This window comes from Prionailurus bengalensis, chromosome E1 (assembly GCF_016509475.1).
Source record: "Prionailurus bengalensis isolate Pbe53 chromosome E1, Fcat_Pben_1.1_paternal_pri, whole genome shotgun sequence".
Lineage (NCBI taxonomy): Eukaryota > Metazoa > Chordata > Mammalia > Carnivora > Felidae > Prionailurus > Prionailurus bengalensis.
In genome coordinates, this window is record NC_057347.1 from 40,719,387 (window position 1) to 40,739,084 (window position 19,698).

General features: G+C 43.0%; 1 protein-coding gene across 5 annotated transcripts in view; it reads right to left on the minus strand.

The window, feature by feature from the left end:
- The window catches only part of STAT3 (signal transducer and activator of transcription 3), a 68,070-nt gene that overhangs the window by 38,368 nt on the left and 10,004 nt on the right, over window positions 1-19,698 (minus strand). The window lies entirely within an intron of this gene.

The window sequence follows — 19,698 nt, forward strand, 5'->3', positions numbered from 1 at the left end:
ACATATAATATCGTTGCCTACAAATCCAAATAGTACCTTTATAAGGTAGAAGATCAAGTGTTTGCCTTTAAAATAAGTTTATATATAAATCTAATTTTAATTTCCTTAAAAGACAAAATATTAACAGCTGAGTGCCCAATCCAACTACACCTATTGTAATATTCAAATATATTTAGTTACAAATAATAGGATTTGCTTTAAAGTCAGAAACCAACTCTTCCTTGTAAAAATGGACACTGAGATCTAAAGAACGTGAATTATAGTTCCCTACTAACGTGACAAATTTGAGTATATAGAAGAAGTACTAAATTACTGGGGAGTAGAACTCAGAAAAGTGAGAAAAAGGACAATTTTTTTATTAAAAAATTTTTTTAATGTTTATTTATTTTTGAGAGAGAGACAGAGCATGAGCAGGACAGGGGCAGAGAGAGAGAGGGAGACACAGAATCTGAAGCAGGCTCCAGGCTCCAAGCTGTCAGCACAGAGCCTGACGTGGGGCTCGAACTCACAGACCGTGAGATCATGACCTGAGCCACAGTCAGACGCTCAACAGACTGAGCCACCCAGCTGCCCTATATCATCCAGTCATCTTTGACAAAAGGATTCCGAGAACTATGAATTACCAAGGTCTCCAGTTATTTCAGATCTAGTAAGTGTCAAGGAATTTCTTTTTTTTTTTTTTTTTTTGATGTTTCTATTTATTTCTGAGACAGAGAGAGACAGAGTATAAGCGGGGGAGGGGCAGAGAGACAGGGAAACACAGAATCAGAAGTAGGCTCCAGGCTCCAAGCTGTCAGCACAGACCCCGATGCGAGGCTCAAACTCACAAACCGTGAGATCACTACCTGGGCCGAAGTCAGTCGCTCAACCAACTGAGCCACCCAGGCGCCCCTCTTTTCTTTTTTTTTTTTAAGTTTATTTATCTATTTTGAAAGACAAAGACAGCACAAGCAAGGAAGGGTCAGAGAGAGAGAATCCCAAGCAGGCTCCATGCTGCCAGCATGGAGCCAAACACAGGGCTTGAACCCATGAACCTCCAGATCATGATCTGAGCCAAAACCAAGAGTCAGAAGCTCAACCAAACGGGCCACCCAGGTGCCCCAGTGTCAAAGAATTTTTTAAAAATGGACGTATTCTCCATACTTGATTTGGGATCGGCACCATATTTGATCACAAATATCTCAGATGAAAGGCGCAACAATATAAACATAATTCCCTCTAAACTGAAAGTAACACAATTAGACAAGCTTCATCAATTACTCAGTACTCAGTTTATGGTTGAGGTTGCCCGATCACAGGTCTGAGCTCTGGATAAAAACCACAAAACAGACCAAATGTGTGCGTCACTTGGTGACACTTCCACTCCCCCAACCAGACAGACTCCTCCGAGGCAGGGTGGTGTGAGGTCAAGCACAACGGGAGGCTCTGACACTGGATGGGCCTGGGTGCAAACCCTGCCTGCCATTTTATCAGCTATTTCTTTTAAAGACATTACTTGACTACTGAACAGGCTTTTTCTTCAGTAAAATGGGGGAGGACCGCTCTTTTGGAAGACTTATAAAAGTTAAAAAAAAAAAAAAAAGAAAAACGAATAAATAACAATGGCTTTAAAGCATGTCCCCCATGCGTTGCTGGGGGCACAGTAGTGCTGGCTTTTTCCTTCCTCCCACAACATTCCTTTCATGGGTACTTCTTATGCTAAATCCACTTCCTCCATGCCCTGGGGAACAGATTAATGTATCAGATTAGCCATGTTAAATAATAAAGTCAGTTTACCTTGCCATGTCAAATGCGTGCATTTTAATGGGTCTTTGTGTCCTATGCTGAGGGAGGGAGTTTGTAACACTGTGATTTAGTGTAAGTATGTAACAGGAGAAAAGAGAGGGTCCAGTGGTTCTTTGATCAAGTTATCTCCTTACATAGTTCACCTAAGGATAGCTCCAGGTCCTAAAAAGACTAAAGGTGAAAACAACTATGTGATATCCAAATGAAAGAAAAAGATGGAAAGTAAGAACCTTGGTTTAAGAGCAGGCCAAATAACCAATGACTATCACTAAATTTATATGGCACTTACTATGTTCCAGGCACTGTTTTAAGCACTTGCCATCTATTTATTTACTCATTTCATCCTCACGACAGCTCTGTGACCTAGATATATTTGTATCCCCATTTTATAGAGGAGGAAACTAGGTACAGAATTTTAAGTGATTTACCCAAGATCATACAGGTAGTCATGGCACAGAGCTGGAACCCTAATCCACATAGTCCGTTTTCAGAATTCCTGCTCTTCACCATCAGCCCAGAGTGGGAGTTTTCATTGATTTTTAAGTAACCCATGAGTCAATCATGATATCAAGCCAATGTGATCCTATGGTTTTGTTTTAAGTAAGCTGTCTGCCCAACACGGGACTTGAACTCAAAACCCTGAGATCAGGAGTCACGTGATCTACCAACTGAGCCAGCCAGGTACCCCCATCTTATGGTATTTTAAACAGGCATATACAGTGTTTGAATGAAAGAATCTATCCGTCCCATTGTAAGTGGCCCACATCTAGAATGAATCTCTAATTACACCACAATTTAAACGGTGCACTAAAAAACAAGCACATTCAGAGCAAGCAATCAGTGTGGGGAGTCCGAGAACTTGAATGTTTTGCCCAGTAAGAAGACTTGGGGAACAGGAAGTGGGGTTCCAAGAGGGTAAGACAATTACAGAAGTTTGGCTCTTCGATACGTGGAGATCTGTACGTGAAAGGGTGAAACACTTCAGAGCCAATCTGCTTCCTCGTTAACACCTACCCCAGATCCTGCCCTCTGGAGTATGCCCTCTGCCAACAGAGGTTCCCGACCCTGGCTGCAGATCAGAATTACAAGGGCAATTTTTTTTTTCTTTGAAAGTAGAGGTGCCTGGGAAATCAAACCAGATTTGTCAAAGTGGAATCACTGAGGCAGGGATCCACGTTTTGCTATTTAACATCTCTCGGATGATGCTAACGTGTGGCCACTTTGAGAACCCTGGAGTGAGAGCAGGGATCCTTTCAGAAGCCAGATGCTGGCCCTTACTCTGGATGTACTGAATAATTATCTCCAGGCCTGGGATCCAGGCAGTTGTAATGAAGCAGAACACTGCAGTGACTGTATAAAGCCTATGGCATGAGATGAGGTTGGAGAAATATGAACCCTTGTCCAGGGGCAATAAGAAGTTTGAAAAGTTTTAGGCAGACTGGTGACAATTTGATTTATATTTCAGAAAGATCCCTCAGGCTGCCATAATCAAGGTGAGATTTGGCAGTGGCCTGAACCGGGGCAGCAGCCTCAAAGCTGTTTTGAGGTGGACGTCTTCCAGAGATATTAAAGAGCGAGGTGGGAGGGGGCTTGGTGACTGTCTCAAGGGCAAAGGTGACCCAGACAAAGGGAGGAGTAAGGGACAACCTTCCAGGTTCCTGCGGCCTTTGGTGTTCAAATGCAGGTTAAATGTTCACCCTGAGAAATGTCGCAGCAGTAACTCTGACGCTGGGAGAGCCGCGGGGCTGGGTGGCCTCCAAAGACTATTCGGTCTGTAAATTACAATCAGGCTCCATCCCCTCAAGACATTAAGATTGCTGCAACCCAAGAATAAATGCTTTGGGGGAAGTAGCACATTGCTATTTAACAGAAAGGGTCTGGGGCTTGTACTCTGGCACAAACTCTCCCATTCCCCGCCCAGAAAAGGAGTCAGGAAGGGAAAAGAAAATCAGCCAGAAAGCTCAGAGCCAAAACACACATGGGCCATGATGAGAGCTTCTGACTGTCTCCCTGCATGTGCTTGCTTGCCACCAGTCCATTTTCCACATTTGATCTTAATACTCCCCTATGTTAAATCCCTCTGATGACTTTGCATTGTTCTTGGGCCGAAAAACAAAATATGTAAAATCAAAGCAGACCAGTGTTGTGCTTCCGGCACGGATCCAGGTGCCCCCACTTAGGTGTGTGGGAGCAAGTGGCAGCCAGTTAGCCTCCCTGTGCTTCAGTTTCCTCACCTGTGAGAAAGGACAGACAACAGGACGTCACAGGATCACCGTAAGGACTAAATGACTCAATGTGTAGAGGCACTTAAGACACAGCTGGCACAACATGTTAAGTGTCTGTGTTATTAATGTGACCGATGGCCTGGTGAGCCCTGTCTTTCTTGCCTCGGCTGGCCCCAGCCTGCTGGCTGAGCTCCCGGCGCTCGCTCTGCTCTTCTTGTAGCTGCTCAAAAACACCAAGACGCCCCTCACCCCCCACCGGACCCTCTTTCTATCCCTGCCGCCGCCGGGGACCCGAACACCAGGACTCCATAACGGACGCGTGACCACCACCGCTGGATGCCAGCTCCACGAGAGCAGGAAGAGCCTTGGCTGCTGCCCAGTAGCGTCTTCTCCCCCTCACCCCCCAGCATCCAGCACAGTGCCCGGCTCGTGACAGGTACTCCAAAAACACGCACCGAACGAATAAACCGCGGGGATATTATCCCTCTATTGAATCAGCCAGATTCTCCCAGGCGAGGACACTGCATCTAGGAAGAATTCTTCTGAGGGCCAGGCCAACCAACCTCAAGATCAAAAGTCGCGTGCTTTACTGACTGAGCCAGTCAGGCACCCCAATTTTCATTTTTATTTTTTTTAAAAAAGTTTTTGAATGTTTTATTTTTGAGAGAGAGAGAGAGCGAGAGAGAGCGCGAGCATGAGTGGGGAAGGGAAGAGGGGGAGGGAGACACAGAATCTGAAGTAGAGTCCAGGCTCTGAGCTGTCAGCACAGAGCCCGATGCTGGGCTCGAACCCACGAACCATGAGATCATGACCTGAGCTGAAGCCGGACGCTTAACCAACTGAGCCGCCCAGGTGCCCCTATTATATATTTTATTTAAAGTAGGCTCCACGCCCAATGTGGGGCTTGAACTCAAAACCCCGAGATCAAGAGTTGGATGCTCTACCGACTGAGCCAGCCAGGAGCCCTTTGCCAACTCTTTAAAACAGAAAGAGTATAGTCCTTGAGAAACAACTGGATTGGGCAAGCAAAGTGTCATGTCAAAATTTCCAGGCTTGAGGGCAACTGAAGGCAGAAGAAGCGCAAGAGGCTGGTAGAAGCCTGTGGGTATTGTATCTTTGGACAAAGCCCCAATTACAAAGTCAGAAAAGCATCCACTGATCTGGAATGCTATGTAAGTTATTAATATTCTCCAAAGACAGGAAATTGAAATAACCCAGAGAAAGGGAGCTTAAATTTCTGAATCTCGGTATCACAGACCCATAATATAGCTCACTACTTACTGGAGAGAAGCAAGAACCTTTTCCCAAGTTTATTCAGGCCACTTTCCCCTAAAGAGATATTAAGGTAATCCTGGTCACTTAGTACGCAGCAATGCACAACTGGGGCTGACAACACACATCCATGGATCCTGCGTTGGAACTCCTTCCTTCAAAGTTACTGTGGTTTAGGCCAGAACCTCAAATTCAAAGGGCATTTGTGGTGGTTATAAAACACGGCCCTAATTTCTTTAATACTCCTCCAATTGAGACAAGGGGTCTTTGTCCCCTCCCCTTGAATCTGGCCAAGGCCACGACTGCTCCAACCAACAGAGTACAACAGAAGTGTCGATATGCAACTTCCAAGCCTCCCGTCCGATTCTCTTAGAAGGCTCGTTCCCCAGAATCCAGCCAACACCCTGTGAGAAGCCCAAGGCAGGAGAGGCCACGTGAAGGCACTTGGTCTGCAGTCCCAGCTGAGATGAGCCTTTGACTCATCCCAGCCTGGGCATCAGATCTGTGGGTGAAGCAGCCTCCGGACGATGGCTGCCCTGGACGTTCAAGGCAGCTGTGGGCCCAGACACTGTGCAGCAAAGACAGCCACCCCTGCTGTGCCTATCTGAATTTCTGCCCACGGCATCCGTGGACGTAACAAAACGGTCGGGGCTTTGTGCCACTGAATCTGAAGGGGGTTATCGCATTTGATAACTACAGCAACATCTTTACTAACACAGTGATAGAATCCATGTTTACGGAGTCTATCTTCCACGAGAAAAAGAGTTTGCAGGTTTTTTTATTCTAATTTTTTAAAATATATAATTTACATCCAAATTAGTTAGCATATGGTGCAACAATGATTTCAGCAGTAGATTCCTTAGTGCCCCTTACCCATTTAGCCCATCCCCCCTCCCCCAACCCCTCCAGTAGCCCTCAGTTTGTTCTCCATATTTACAAGGCAAAGAGTTTGCAGTGTTAAAGGAAAAGGCTTCACTGTTAAAACTGGTTTAATAGTAAACCCCTTCTCTCTCTGTGCACTCACTCTCCATCTACAAATTGACAATCCCCAAGTTTACATCCCCAGCCCTATCCTCTCTCACGAGCTCCAGTCTTATACCTGACTGCCTATTCAGCATCTCCACTTGGATATCTAAAGAGCACCCCAAACCAACCTCCTCATTAAAGACCTCTCCCGGCCAACTTCCCCATTTTCGCAAATGACAACTCCATTTTTGCATGGGCTCAGGCCACAAACCTTGAAAATAAGCCTTGGGGCGCCGGGGTGGCTCAGTCGGTTAAGCATCTGACTCTTGGTTTCAGCTCGGGTCATGATCTCACAGTTTGCGAGTTCGAGCCCCGCATCGGGCTCTGCACCACTAGTGTGGAGCCTGCTTCGGATTCTCTTTCTCTCTCTCACTGCCTGTCCTGTGCTCTCTCTTTCTCTCTCAAAATAAATAAATAAACGTTTAAAAAAAAAAGAAAAAGAAAAGAAGCCTCGATTCCAACCTCTCTCCTCTTCCTCTTCCTTCCAACATCCAATCCATTAACAAATCCTGTTGGCTCTACTTTCAGAATGTATCTAGAATGTGAGCACCTCTCACCATCTCCTCTGCTGCTACAATCTTAATCTGAGCCAGTGTCACTTCTCACCTAGCCCACCTCCTACCTCGCTGCCACCATGTGCTAAATTCCTAACTGGTCTTGGTGTGCTCACCCTTGTCCCTCCGCAGTCTAATCTCCACATTACAGATCCTTTCAAGAGAGAAGTCCTATCATTCCATTCTTCTGTTCAAAGCCCACTCAGAAAAAAATCCAAACCCCTACCTCAGCCCACCAGACGACCCATTTTGCTCCTGAAGGCCTCTCTGACCTCCTTTCCCACTGCTCTCCCCTTTGCCCACACTGGTCCCCTTTCTACTTCTGGAACATACCATGCCTGCCTGGAAAGCTCTTTCCCTGGACTACTATGTGGCTCGCTCTCTGACCTCACTCACACCTCTGCACAAAATATCCCTTCACACCACTCCATGGAAGAGAGCACATCTACCCCGGCTGAGTTTTTCTTCACGGTACTCGACAGCCTCCAACATACCACGTATTTTTTATCTCCTTCCGCCACCGCCTGCTAGGGGATGTAAGCTGCACAAGAGCAAAGACTCTCTTTTGCTCACTGCTACTTCCCCAGTACCTACAGGATGTTCAAACATTTGTTGACTAAATGAATGAAAATTATATAAGTGTGTGTGTGTGTGTGTGTGTGTGTGTGTGTGTTTAATCTGCAACATTCTTCTAGCACAGAGAAGACTGAAATGCCTTAAAAAGCTAATGAACTTCATGGAAGAACATACACTGGTCTTCCTTCAGCATGAGCTAATAGGTGCAATGATTCATGCAGATTTACCAGAAGAGACAAGCAAATGACAAAATTTCCCAAAAGAAGAGCTTATATTAAAACGCAAGCCTCAGAAGAAAAATGTTTGAAATACAAAGCTAGGGACACCTGGCTGGCTCGGTTGGTGGAACATGGGACTCTTTGATCTCGGGATTGTGAGTTCAAGCCCTGTGTTGGTCTTAGAGATTACTTAAGGAAACAAAAATAAAATAAAATTTGAAAAAACCTTAAAAAAATAAAATATAATAAAGTTAAACGGATATCGTCGTTTCTCCTTAAATGCAATAATGAGACTTTAGCACCCTGATATCATCTAAAAGAGGGTATATTTCCCGGCATGTGTCTGGTGGTAGGTACCTGGGAATCTAAGAAATTACAGCCTAACTTAATATTGACATACAGACACTGAAATAAGGCATCTCAGAAAACAGAAAAACACTTGGATGAGTAAGTTTGTTTTGAGATATTCCCAAAGTAAAAGGTCTAAGACCCAACCTACAGTCATCGTAAACTGCTTTACACAGTAAATCAATTGCCTGCTCTTCAATGCTTTGCCCTCAAGACACTTGGGCTCCAACTCAATAACAAAAAAAACATTTCTGCTATTGTTGTTCAAGAGCTCTTAAAATATATAAAATCCAACCTGCTCACTTTACAGACATGGAAACAGACCATTGACGTGAGCGTCGGGAACAAAATCCGGCAGGCAGCCTCTTGACTTAGTTTCCGGTTCTTTCCACCACACTATGACTTAAGAGGCAAGGAGTGGATGGAGCCTTAAACTTTATAACTGGAAAAAATGTGGTTAGAGAGGAAAAGACGACTGACTGCAAAGAGAAAATCATCTACCCAGGCAGAAAATGAGGGTCATAGTTGTTATTCTCTTGAAGAGGTATTTTGTTTTTGGGCTTAAAAAAAAAAAAAAAAAAAAAGTTGACCACATAAGTGTGACCTCACCAGAGAAAAATGCACAGAAACAAAATGCATCATTTCTCAGAGGTTTTCTTTCCTTGTTGCTCAGTGGTACTGAGATATAATTGACACATCACATCATGTTACTTTTAGGTACACGAACTAATGGTTTGATATTGTGAAATGACCACCAGAAGCTCAGCTAATGTTTTTTCTTGAGATGAGAACGTTTAAGATCTATTCTCTTAATAATACAATACAGTATTATTAACTATGGCCACCCTGGTATATATTATACCATCTCACAGGTTTTCTGGCCCATCTGTGACATTTAAGAGGACACATGTAAAGGTGTCACTGGCTCACTAAACACTTGAGTGCCTCTGCCAAGCCACGAGGGACATAAAACTGGAGAATTCATAGTCCCCAGCAGAGCAAGAGGAATGTACAACGTCGGGGGCCACACAACTCTAAAACAAGGCAAATAGTGCTCGTGGGAGTTGTACGATCTGGTCCGGACCGTCAAAGAAGATATGGTTTTGAAAGAAGAGCAGACATGTAACAAGATAATTACATGTAAATGGAAATTACATGTAAATGGACATGAGAAGGCAGATACTTTACAAGGTATAGAGTCTCTCCAGGAGAAATGGTAACGCTAGAGAGGAAGGGGTAACCAGTCTCGGCACTGGGAATTAGCATGTGCAAACACACAAGTGCTCCAGAGAACATGACATAGGTCTCTTGGTTCACCATGATCCAAAACCTCACGAAAGTGGTAGTAAAGCAGGGGCAGTGGGTATAAACCCACAAGGACAAAGAATGGGAAATGACGTAACAGTGGACAAAAGCTATCAATAAAGTTCTGGAATCCAGAAAGTGGAGACATGATCACTGACCTAGAACAGCTGAGAAAACTAAATAGTAAGTGCCTGCAGAAGGGATTTCTAACCAGAGGTACACTGTATGACCCCCCCAAAAGTTCAAAGTTGGAGAGGGTAGGTATGGTTGATGGCAGGGATGAAACGTTTAGCTGAAAATAAGAGAACTCACTGAAAAATCTGTATTATTGAAACTCCCCCAAATAATTACCTCTCTCTGAACCCAGCAAGAGACAGAGTACTTACTGTCTGGAGAAAGCCAAGTACAGACCTGGGGACACCAGACACAGATGAGGGCGAGACGTTCACTGAACTAAAACAACAGAGATTAGGTGAGAAGCTACATACATCAGGTCCCAGAATCCCGGCAGCCAGGGCTTTCCCCAATCACTCCACAGTGAAGCTCGACAAGCACATAAGACCATTCAACTTGAACTGAGAACTAAAAAGTACTACACTTTTTGTTTCAAGTAAGCTCTAAGTCCAACATGGGACTTGAACTCACAACCCCGAGATCAAGAGTCACATGCTCTACTGACTAAGCCAGCCAGGTGACTCTAAGAACTACCACACTTTTGAAGAAAACCCCCAACGTGAGAGAGAAAGACAGCGAGACAGAGAGACAGAGAGAGGGGGGAAGGGAGAGAGAGATGAACACAAGAGGAACCCAAGAATCGGAGAATACTAGGAGCATATAAACATTTCACAAAACTATGAAACCTTCAGAGAGACAAGTTATACACATTAAACAGGATTAGGATGAAAATAAAGATGAAAAAGACAATGATAACTGAAAAAGGACTCTGGAAATTGAAAATGACAGCCAAACTTAAAATTAAGTAGATGGCTTGAAAGATAGAGCCAAGGAAACATCCTAGAAGATACTCTAAAACAAAAAAGATGGAATACAGAAGCAGAGGGGAGACAAAACAAAACTCTGATGATCCAATATCTGACCAAGAGGATTCCCAGAAAAAGAGAAGGGAAAAATGGTAAGGTAGGAATTATCAAAAGAAAGAATAAGAATTTCCCTTTCCAGACGGAAAGGGGCCCATCTACTACCCAGTCCAATGAATGAAAACTGACCCACACTAAGGCACATCCAGGGAGATTTCAACACAGGAAATAAGTTATACAAGCTTCCAGAGAAAAGAACCGGGTCTCTTGGAGAAGATCAGAAATCAGAACAGCATCGACTTTCGGCACAAACACTGAAAGATTCAAAGCCAACTGAGCCAACAAGGCCTTCAGAATGATGAGCAAATGATGTGACGCCTAAATAATCATTCAAGTGCGAAGAAAAATAAAAGATCTTTCAGATAACTCAGGTACTCAAAAAACTGACTTTCCACACACCTTTTCTTGATAGCATGTTACTGGAATGTGTGCTTCAGCAAATGAAGAAGACAGGGGACCTGGGAAAAAGGGAATCCAACATAGGAGACCCTGACTGTAGCAGGACAGGGATGGGGGTGGGGGTGATTGCCAAGAAAATAAAGACTAGATGGCCAGTGTGTTTAAGCATTTGAAGTAAACTGCCAGGCATTTGAGAAACCTGCCAGAGCATTTGGGGGAAGTTGGCAGTAGATATAAAGAAAACTAAGCAAGTTTTAAAAATAAAAATATTAACTCCAGGAAAAAAACAAATATTTGTATATGAAAGGAAACGCAATCATAATACGCTGCTTGGCTTACCAGTGAGCAATATTTAGTCAAAATAATACACATCGTTGGCAGTTTAGCCCAAGTGGATTAAAACTTATGACCACTCTACTATAAGGGATGGGAAGGAACAGTGGTGGCGAAAGAAATACATCCTCACCAATGACAACAGGAAGTTAAACAGTATCTAAAATTTTGATAGGTCAAAAACGGCAGTGTAAGCATATTACTGAAAAGCACAAAAGTAAATATGAGCAGAAAAAGCCCAATACTTGGAAAGTGGCAATCTGGGAAGCACTCTGCTTAGAAGTAAGGAGGAGTGGGACAGAGGACTGTTGTTTGCGATGTAAGTCAACGTCTTCAATTTCTAAATTATTGATATGCATTTTTGGGTAAGAATCATAATTCTGTTTTCAAGTGAAATGCTTAATGCCAAGATAAAATCGTCCCTCGGAAGGAACCTCCTTACTTGACTCATTCATCCATCTGTTCATTCAGAAAAGAAAAACATACCAGTCAGGAACCAAGAGCCAGGTATGGAGTGACGAACGAAACAGGTCTCTGCCTTCCTTGAGATGGAGGAAGACAGACAAGTAAATAAGGAAGTAATTACCACTTGTGATAAGAGCAGTAAGATGACAGGATAGTGAGTGACTGGGGTCAGGCTGGCATGCGGTAGATAGTCAGGGAAGGCATCTTGGAGGAAGTAACTATTTGTCCTGGCTTCTAAAGGAAAACAGACCTCTTGATGTTAAAACCTTAGCTTCGAGTTTCCAGGACCAAAAAGACAGTGTAAATTCAAATGTTAAAATGGCAGGCGTATGCATAGGAATTCTTTTTTTTTTTAATGTTTATTTATTTTTGAGAGATAAAGTGCATGCGGGGGAGGGGCAGGTGGAGAGGGAGACAGAATCCGAAGCAGGCTCCAGACTCTGAGCTGTCAGCACAGAGCCCCATGCAGTGCTCGAACTCCCGAACCACGAATCGTGAGATCACGACCTGAGCCGAAGTGTGGCTTAACCAACTGAGCCACCCAGGCATCCCTTCGGAGACTTGGCTGCTCCAACTCCTCACCAAGACCAAAGGCCTGGTCTCCTGCCCAGAGTGGCCTTTAAACTAAAACTCCTTGGTAAAGACACAGATAAATGCCACACTCCCAACCCCATGTTAAGCCGTTGTCTTCTCCCTTTTTTTGGTAAGGTTCCATTTGCTTTTTGCCTCTGTAGGTTTCCCCAGTTTTTTTTGAATGCTCAGTTTATCCAGCATTTCTTGGTGTTTGGGACAACAGGGTTTTCAGGGTATCCAGTCTACCACAGAGCTGGAACAGAAGTCAGGATGAGACAAGAACAGGAATTTAAGAAAACTTCAGAGGTAACGCTGACAGGATTTGCAGATGACTTGAAGAGAAGCAGGGGTATGAGGAAACAGGGAAATGAAAGAGATTCCCAGATTTGGGGTTTGCACAACGGGGTACGTGATGATGCCATTTACTTCGACTGGGGAAAACTGAGTGGGGAGGACAGCACAAGCTTGTGACAAGAAACTTTAAGAGTTGTGTTTTAGGCAAGATGCACGAGAGACAACACCAAGCTGTCTGAGGGGAAATGTCAGGTAGGCAGCAGGACACAGGGATCGGGAGCCTGGAGAGGCCCAGGTTGGGAGTACACCCCTGGTAATCATCAGAATGGAGATGATGTTTAAAGCTAAAATAATGGATGAGATAACCTGGGGACAGAATATAGAAGAAGGAAGGAAAAGAAAGCCCCAGACGGAGGCCTCAAGTCCTTCAAACATGAGTGTTCAGGTAGAGGATGAACCAGGAAAGGAAGCTGGGAAAGCCCAGTAAGACAAAAAAAAACAGAGGAATAGGCTGTCACAGAAGCCATTTCATTTCGTTTTGTGAGAGAGAGTGAGAGCAGGGGAGAGGGGCAGAGGGAGGGAGGGAGGGGGAGAGAGAGAGAGAGAGAGAGAGATACATTTAGACATTTGAGAAATATGGGCAGCTGCTCAACCAACTCAGCCACCCAGGCACCCCCACAGTGTTGAAAGAAAAAAGGTTATTTGGGGCTCCTGGGTGGCTCAGTTGGCCACCCAGTCGGTGTCCGACTTCGGCTCAGATCATGATCTCACAGCTCATGAGTTCCAGCCCTGTGTCGGGCTCTGTGCTGACAGCTCAGAGCCTGGAGCCTGCTTCGGATTCTGTGTCTCCCTCTCTCTCTGCCCCTCCTCCATTCGTGCCATGTCTCTGTCTCTCAAGAATAAACATTTAAAAAAAATTAAAGAAAAAAGGTATTCACTTGTGTCCAGTATCACTAAAAGGGTGAACAAAATGGTGACAGAACCCATCCAATGTGGTACTGCAGAAGTCTCTGGTAATACTCCAGCCCACCATACCTAGTCTTTCCATCAATTAGGTTAATGTTTCTGAACCCCAAAACAAATTCATCAAGATCACAAAGGTACTCAACCCACTCTTGTTACTTTTCTTCCTAAAAGAAAAGTCCCACTGGAAGACTATTTTTTCACTTTTGTCACTTAATCTGACACACACAAAGTAATTTTTTTTAATTTTTAAAATGTTTTTATTTATTTTTGAGAGAGAGAGAGAGACAGAGCATGAGCAGGGGAGGGGCAGAGAGAGAGAGAGACACGGGATCCAAAGCAGGCTCCAGGCTGTGAACTGTCAGCACAGAGCCTGACGTGGGGCTTGAACTCACAAACCATGAGATCATAACCTGAACCGAAGTCGGACGCTCAACCAACTGAGCCACACAGGCATCCCAATAAGTAATTTAAAAGGGCCCAAGAAGAATGACCTCTAGAGATAGTGATTATTCTCCCTCAAGAGATTTAGAAATCTCCAGAATTTCTCCACTATTCCAATCTACCTAGGGTCAGAAATGTTCAGGTCTTAAGAAGGAATCAACACTATCCAACGTATTACATGTAACAGCAGAGAGATTACTCTAACCATAAAGATCAGTATTTAAATCTGTACTCTGGACTATGGCCCTCTGGCCAGCCCTAGACCCAGGAGGTTCTGAAAATTAAATTTAGGGGGAGGAGGGAGGCAAGTACTTCCTTTCATTGTCCTCAGTACACTAACCATAAGCATCCCCAAATTTGTTTCTGTATGAGCTTGAATTCCAGAAGAGATATTTATGCCAGTTAAAAACGTTTTAAGGAAGAAAAATTAAATACATCCAAAATATACATAGAACTCTTAAAACTCTCTCAAAAAAACAACCCAACTTAAAAATGGGCAAAACATCTGAACAGGCATCTCACCAAAGAAATACCCATGGCAAATATGCATATGAAAAGATGCTCTTCATCATACACTCATAGGGAACTGCAAATTAAAACAATGATACCACTACACCCTTATTAGAATGGTCAAAATCTGGGGCACCTGGGTGGTGCAGTAAGTTAAGCATACAACTCTTGATCTCAGCTCAGGTCATGATCTCACAGTTTGTGAGTTCGAGCCCCGCATCGGGCTCTGGGCTGATGGTGTGGAGCCTGCTTGGGATTGTCTCTCCTTCTCTCTGCCCCTCCCTTGCTTGTGCTCGCGCCTGCGTTCACTACCTCTCTTTCTCTCTCTCTCAAAAATAAATAAAAAACTTTAAAAACTTAAAAAAAAAAAATGGTCGGAATCCAAAATACTGACAACAGCAAATGCTCATTCATTGTTGGCGAGAATGCAAAACGGTACAGACACTTAGGAAGATAGTTTAGCAGTTTCTTATAAAACTAAACATACTCTTAACATATGATCTAGCAATCGTGATCCTTGGTATTTAACCAAATTAGCTGAAAATGTGTATCTACACAAAAACCTGCACGTGAATATTTATAGCAGCTTTATTCATAATTGCCCAAACTTGGAATCAATCAAGATGTCCTTCAATAGGTGAGTGGATAAACAAACTGTGGTACACAGAGACAATGGAGTATTAATCAGCAATACAAAGAAACGAGACTATCAAGCCACAAAAAGACAGGGAGTGTTGCTAAGCGAAGGAAGGCACTCTGAAATTGGTACACACTGTCTAATTCCATCTATATGGCATTCTGGAAAAGACAAAACTATGGAGACAGTAAAAACGATCTGGCTGCCAGTGGTTTGGGAGAGGGATGAGACGGTTTGGGAGCACGGGATTTTTTGGGCAGTGAGATTACTTTATGTGACACTGTAATGGAGGATACCAGTCTTCATCCATTTGTCAAAATCCACAGAACGTGTAACAAAGTGAACTCTAATGTTAACTGTAGGCTTCCCGTTAATAAAGTATCAATATTGGCTCAAGGGGCACCTGGCTGGCTCAGTCAGTGGAGCTTGGGACTCTTGATCTTGGGGTTGTGAGTTCAAGCCCCATATATGGTATAGAGATTGGGGCACCTGGGTGGCTCAGTCAGTTAAGTGTCTGACTTCGGCCAGGGTCATGATCTCACGGTTCATGGGTTCAAGCCCCACGTCAGGCTCTGAGGTCAGGCTCTGTGCTGACAGCTCAGAGCCTGGGGCCTGCTTCAGATTCTGTGTCTCCCTCTCTCTCTGCCCCTCCCCCACTCATGCTCTGTCTCTCTCTGTCTCTGTCTCTCTCTCTTAAAAATAAATGAACTTTAAAAAATTGTATTTAAAAACATATACATACTGGCTCATCAATAGTAACAAATGTACAGCACACTAATGCAGGATGTTCATAACTGAAGAATCTTTGGGGGAAAGAGAGGAGAGGGTATATGGGAACTCTGTACTTTCTGCTCTATTTTTCTATAAACCTAAAATGGCTCTAAAAAATATATGCATATATATATATATATATATATATATATATATATATATAGTCTATTAATTTTTAAAATGTCTGAGTTAAGCGTCCCTCTTTCGGTTTTGGCTCAGGTCATAATCTCATGGTTCATGAGATCAAGCCCCACATTGGGCTCTGCACTAAATTAGTGCAGAGATTGCTTGCGATTCTCTCTCTCCCACTCTCTCTGGCCATCCCCTGAGTACATGCTTGTACTCTCTCTCTCAAAATAAATAAAACAAACAAAAAAAATGTATGAGTTGATGGGGCGCCTGGTTAGCTCAGTCAGTGAAGCATGCAACTCTTGGTCTCAGGGTTATAAGTTTGAGCCCCACGTTGGCTATAGAGATTACTTATACTTAAAAAATCTTATGGGACACCTGGGTGGCTCAGTTGGTTAAACATCCGACTTTGGCTCAGGTCATGATCTCATGGTTTGTGAGTTCAAGCCCCATGTCAGGCTCTGTGCTGACAGCTCAGAACCTGGAACCTGCTTCAGATTCTGTGTCTCCCTTTCTTTCTGCCCTTCCTTCACTCACACTCTGTCTCTCTCTCTCAAAAATAAACGCTAAGAATTAAAAAATAATAATAATCTTAAAGAAAAAATAAAAAAACAAAATAAAATAAAGTGTATGAGTTGAGCTTTATGAAAAATATCTTTAAAGGTAAATCTGACCCATTGGGGTGCCTAGGTGGCTCAGTCAGTTAAGCGTCTGACTTCGACTCGGGCCATGATCTCTCAGTTCGTTGAGTTTGAGCTCCACATCGGGCTGTCTGCTGTCAGCACAGAGCCCTCTTTGGATCCTTTGCTCCCTCTCTCTCTGCCCCTCCCCTGCTTGTGCGCTCTCTTTCTCTCTCTCTTTCAAAAATAAACATCAAAAAAAATTTTTTAAGAAAATCTGGCCCACAAAGTTCAAATTATATTCAAGATAGAATATGAGCTATCTCCCCATAAATAAAAATGTTCTATTGAGTCTTCTCAAAATGAATAATATACTTGGAAAAATAAGTCACCTCATGTACATCATAGTTTTGCATGATGTAAGCACTCAGAAGAGATGATCTTATCGCATCCACATAAGAGGTTATGAAAAGGCTCAATTACTCATGAAATTATAATTCAACAATGTGAGGTAGTGGACATGGTTTAAAAAGAGAAAGAAAAAAATGAAGAATTTAGAAACATCACTGCATTGGGGGCAGTTCATGATCTAAATTCTAAAAACCACACAGGGATGGATGGATGGATGGATGGATGGATGGATGGATGGATGGATCATCACACTCATGCAGAACCTGACCTGAAGCATGAATTCAGGTGGGATTTTCCAGTCAATCACTCAGCCAAAGAGAACCCGGAGGTGGCTAAGATAATGTAACAATCCTGTCAAGTAGACTTTGTTCCCATTTTACAGATAAGGACAGAAATGTTAAGTAACCACAAAGATAATTATACAAGCAGAACACAAACTTGGGAGTCTTCAAATTCCCAGGCTAGTGGAATCAAATTATCTGTTTCTAAGTCTTATCTCTACTGTGTGATCTCTGACACGAAAATTCCTCCTCTAATTGGTTATACAAACAATTACAAGAAAGGAACATGAGAATTTTATTTACATTACATGCAATAAATCAAAGTTAACTTCATTATAAAGACACGTCTGAAACAGATACGTCTGAAATTTATTATAAAGACGTGTCTGAAAATAATTAAAGCAGCCAGAAACTGTCTTAATATATATAGCCCATCAGTAAAACAAGACTAAACATTAATCTGGTAAAGGTCATGATTCTTTCGGTAACCATAATCCACCACTGATTAATATTAAGGTCCATAAATACCAAGAAGAGTAAACAGAATTAAAAGAAATCTCCAGGGGCACCTGGATAGCTCAACTGGTGAAGCGTGTGACTCTTTTTTTAAGTTTGTTGTTTGTTTGTTTATGTATATATGTATGTAATCTCTATACCCAGCATGGGGCTTAAACTCACAACCAGGGTGGTATGCTCCTACCACTGAGCCAGTCAGGCACCAAGAGTATGGGACTCGATTTGGGGATGGGGTGTACAGATTACTTAAAATCTTTAAGAAGAGAAACAAGTAAAAAGAAAGAAAGAAATCTTTTTTTTTCTTAGTAAACTACAGTTCTATCGTTTATCTTTCTCTCTAAAACAACAACGATTTCTAAACCCTGTAACATGACTTCACCAATCTGAAAGAACACTTTACAGCTTATCGGCCTTTAAAGCGGCGTTTCTCAAACTAAGGACCACCTGCATTAGAATATCTGACTGCCTGTTAAAATGACCTTAAATCTAGTAAATCAGACTCCCTGGGGCAAAATCATAGAGTCTTCTCTTTCTTTTTTACAAGTACGGTGGGGGTTCTTGTGCTAAAATCTTTAGACCAGCAGTTTTCAAACTTTTTGCTCTCAGGACCCCTTTATATCCTTAAAAATAAGGACCTCAAAGGTTGCACCTATCTGTATTTACTGTATTTGAAATTAAAACAGAAATTTAAAAAATATTTATTAACTCATTTTAAAAATAATAAACCTATGTTAACATAAGTAACATTTCTATGAAAAATAACTTTATTTTCCAACACAACAACAACACAAATTAGTGGAAAGAGTGACACTGTAAAAGTTTTGGAAATTTCTCTAATGCCTGGCTTAATAGAAGACAGATGGATTCTCATATCTGCTATTGCATGCGATCGGTTGCAGTATGTGGCTTTGAAGCACATGGAGAAAATGTGACGTCACGCTAGTTGGAAGAGGGAGGAGAGTATCTTAATAGCCCTTTCAGATAATTTTGGATATTCCTTAACACCACACCCAAATTCAACAAGTGTAGTGTCTTTTCTTTTTTTTTTTAATGTATACTTATTTTTGAGAGAGAGAGAGAGAGAGAACGAGGAGCACAGGCTAGCAGGGGAGGGGCAGAGAGAGAGGAAGGAAGATAACCAGAAGCAGGCTCTGCCCTATCAATGCAAAGCCCAACTTGGGGCTTGAACCCATGAACTGTGAGATCATACAAACTTGAGCCAAAGTTAGACGCTCAACCAGCCGAGCCACTCAGGTGCCCCAACAAGTGTTAGTTTCCTTCTTTCTTTCTTTCCTTCTTTTTAATGTTTATTTATTTTGGGGAGAGGGAGAGAAAGAGCATAAGCAGGGGAGGGGCAGAGAGAGAGGGAGACACAGAATCTGAAGCAGGCTCCAGGCTCTGAGCTGTCAGCACAGCCTGACGCAGGGCTTGAACTCATGGACTGCAAGATCATGATCTGAGCCAAAGTTGGATGCTTAACAACTGAACCCACCCATGTGCCCCAGCAAACGGTAGTTTCTTAAAGATTTGATGCAATGTGGATTGCATTCTGTTGGATTTCAATGAACTTTTCATACTCAGCTGCATTGAGAGCCATTGGTCTATCCTGCATTTTGAATAGAATGTTTTCCCAAGCATGATTTAGTAATGTACTGCATTAATCATTTGGAAAACACTATTTCAGAGACACATAGACTTTCCAGATGTCAACACATTTCATTATAATAAAACTATTAAAAAGTCACATTTGGGGGCGCCTGGGTGGCGCAGTCAGTTAAGCGTCCGACTTCAGCCAGGTCACGATCTCGAGGTCCGTGAGTTCGAGCCCCGCGTCAGGCTCTGGGCTGACGGCTCAGAGCCTGGAGCCTGTTTCCGATTCTGTGTCTCCCTCTCTCTCTGCCCCTCCCCCGTTCATGCTCTGTCTTTCTCTGTCCCAAAAATAAATA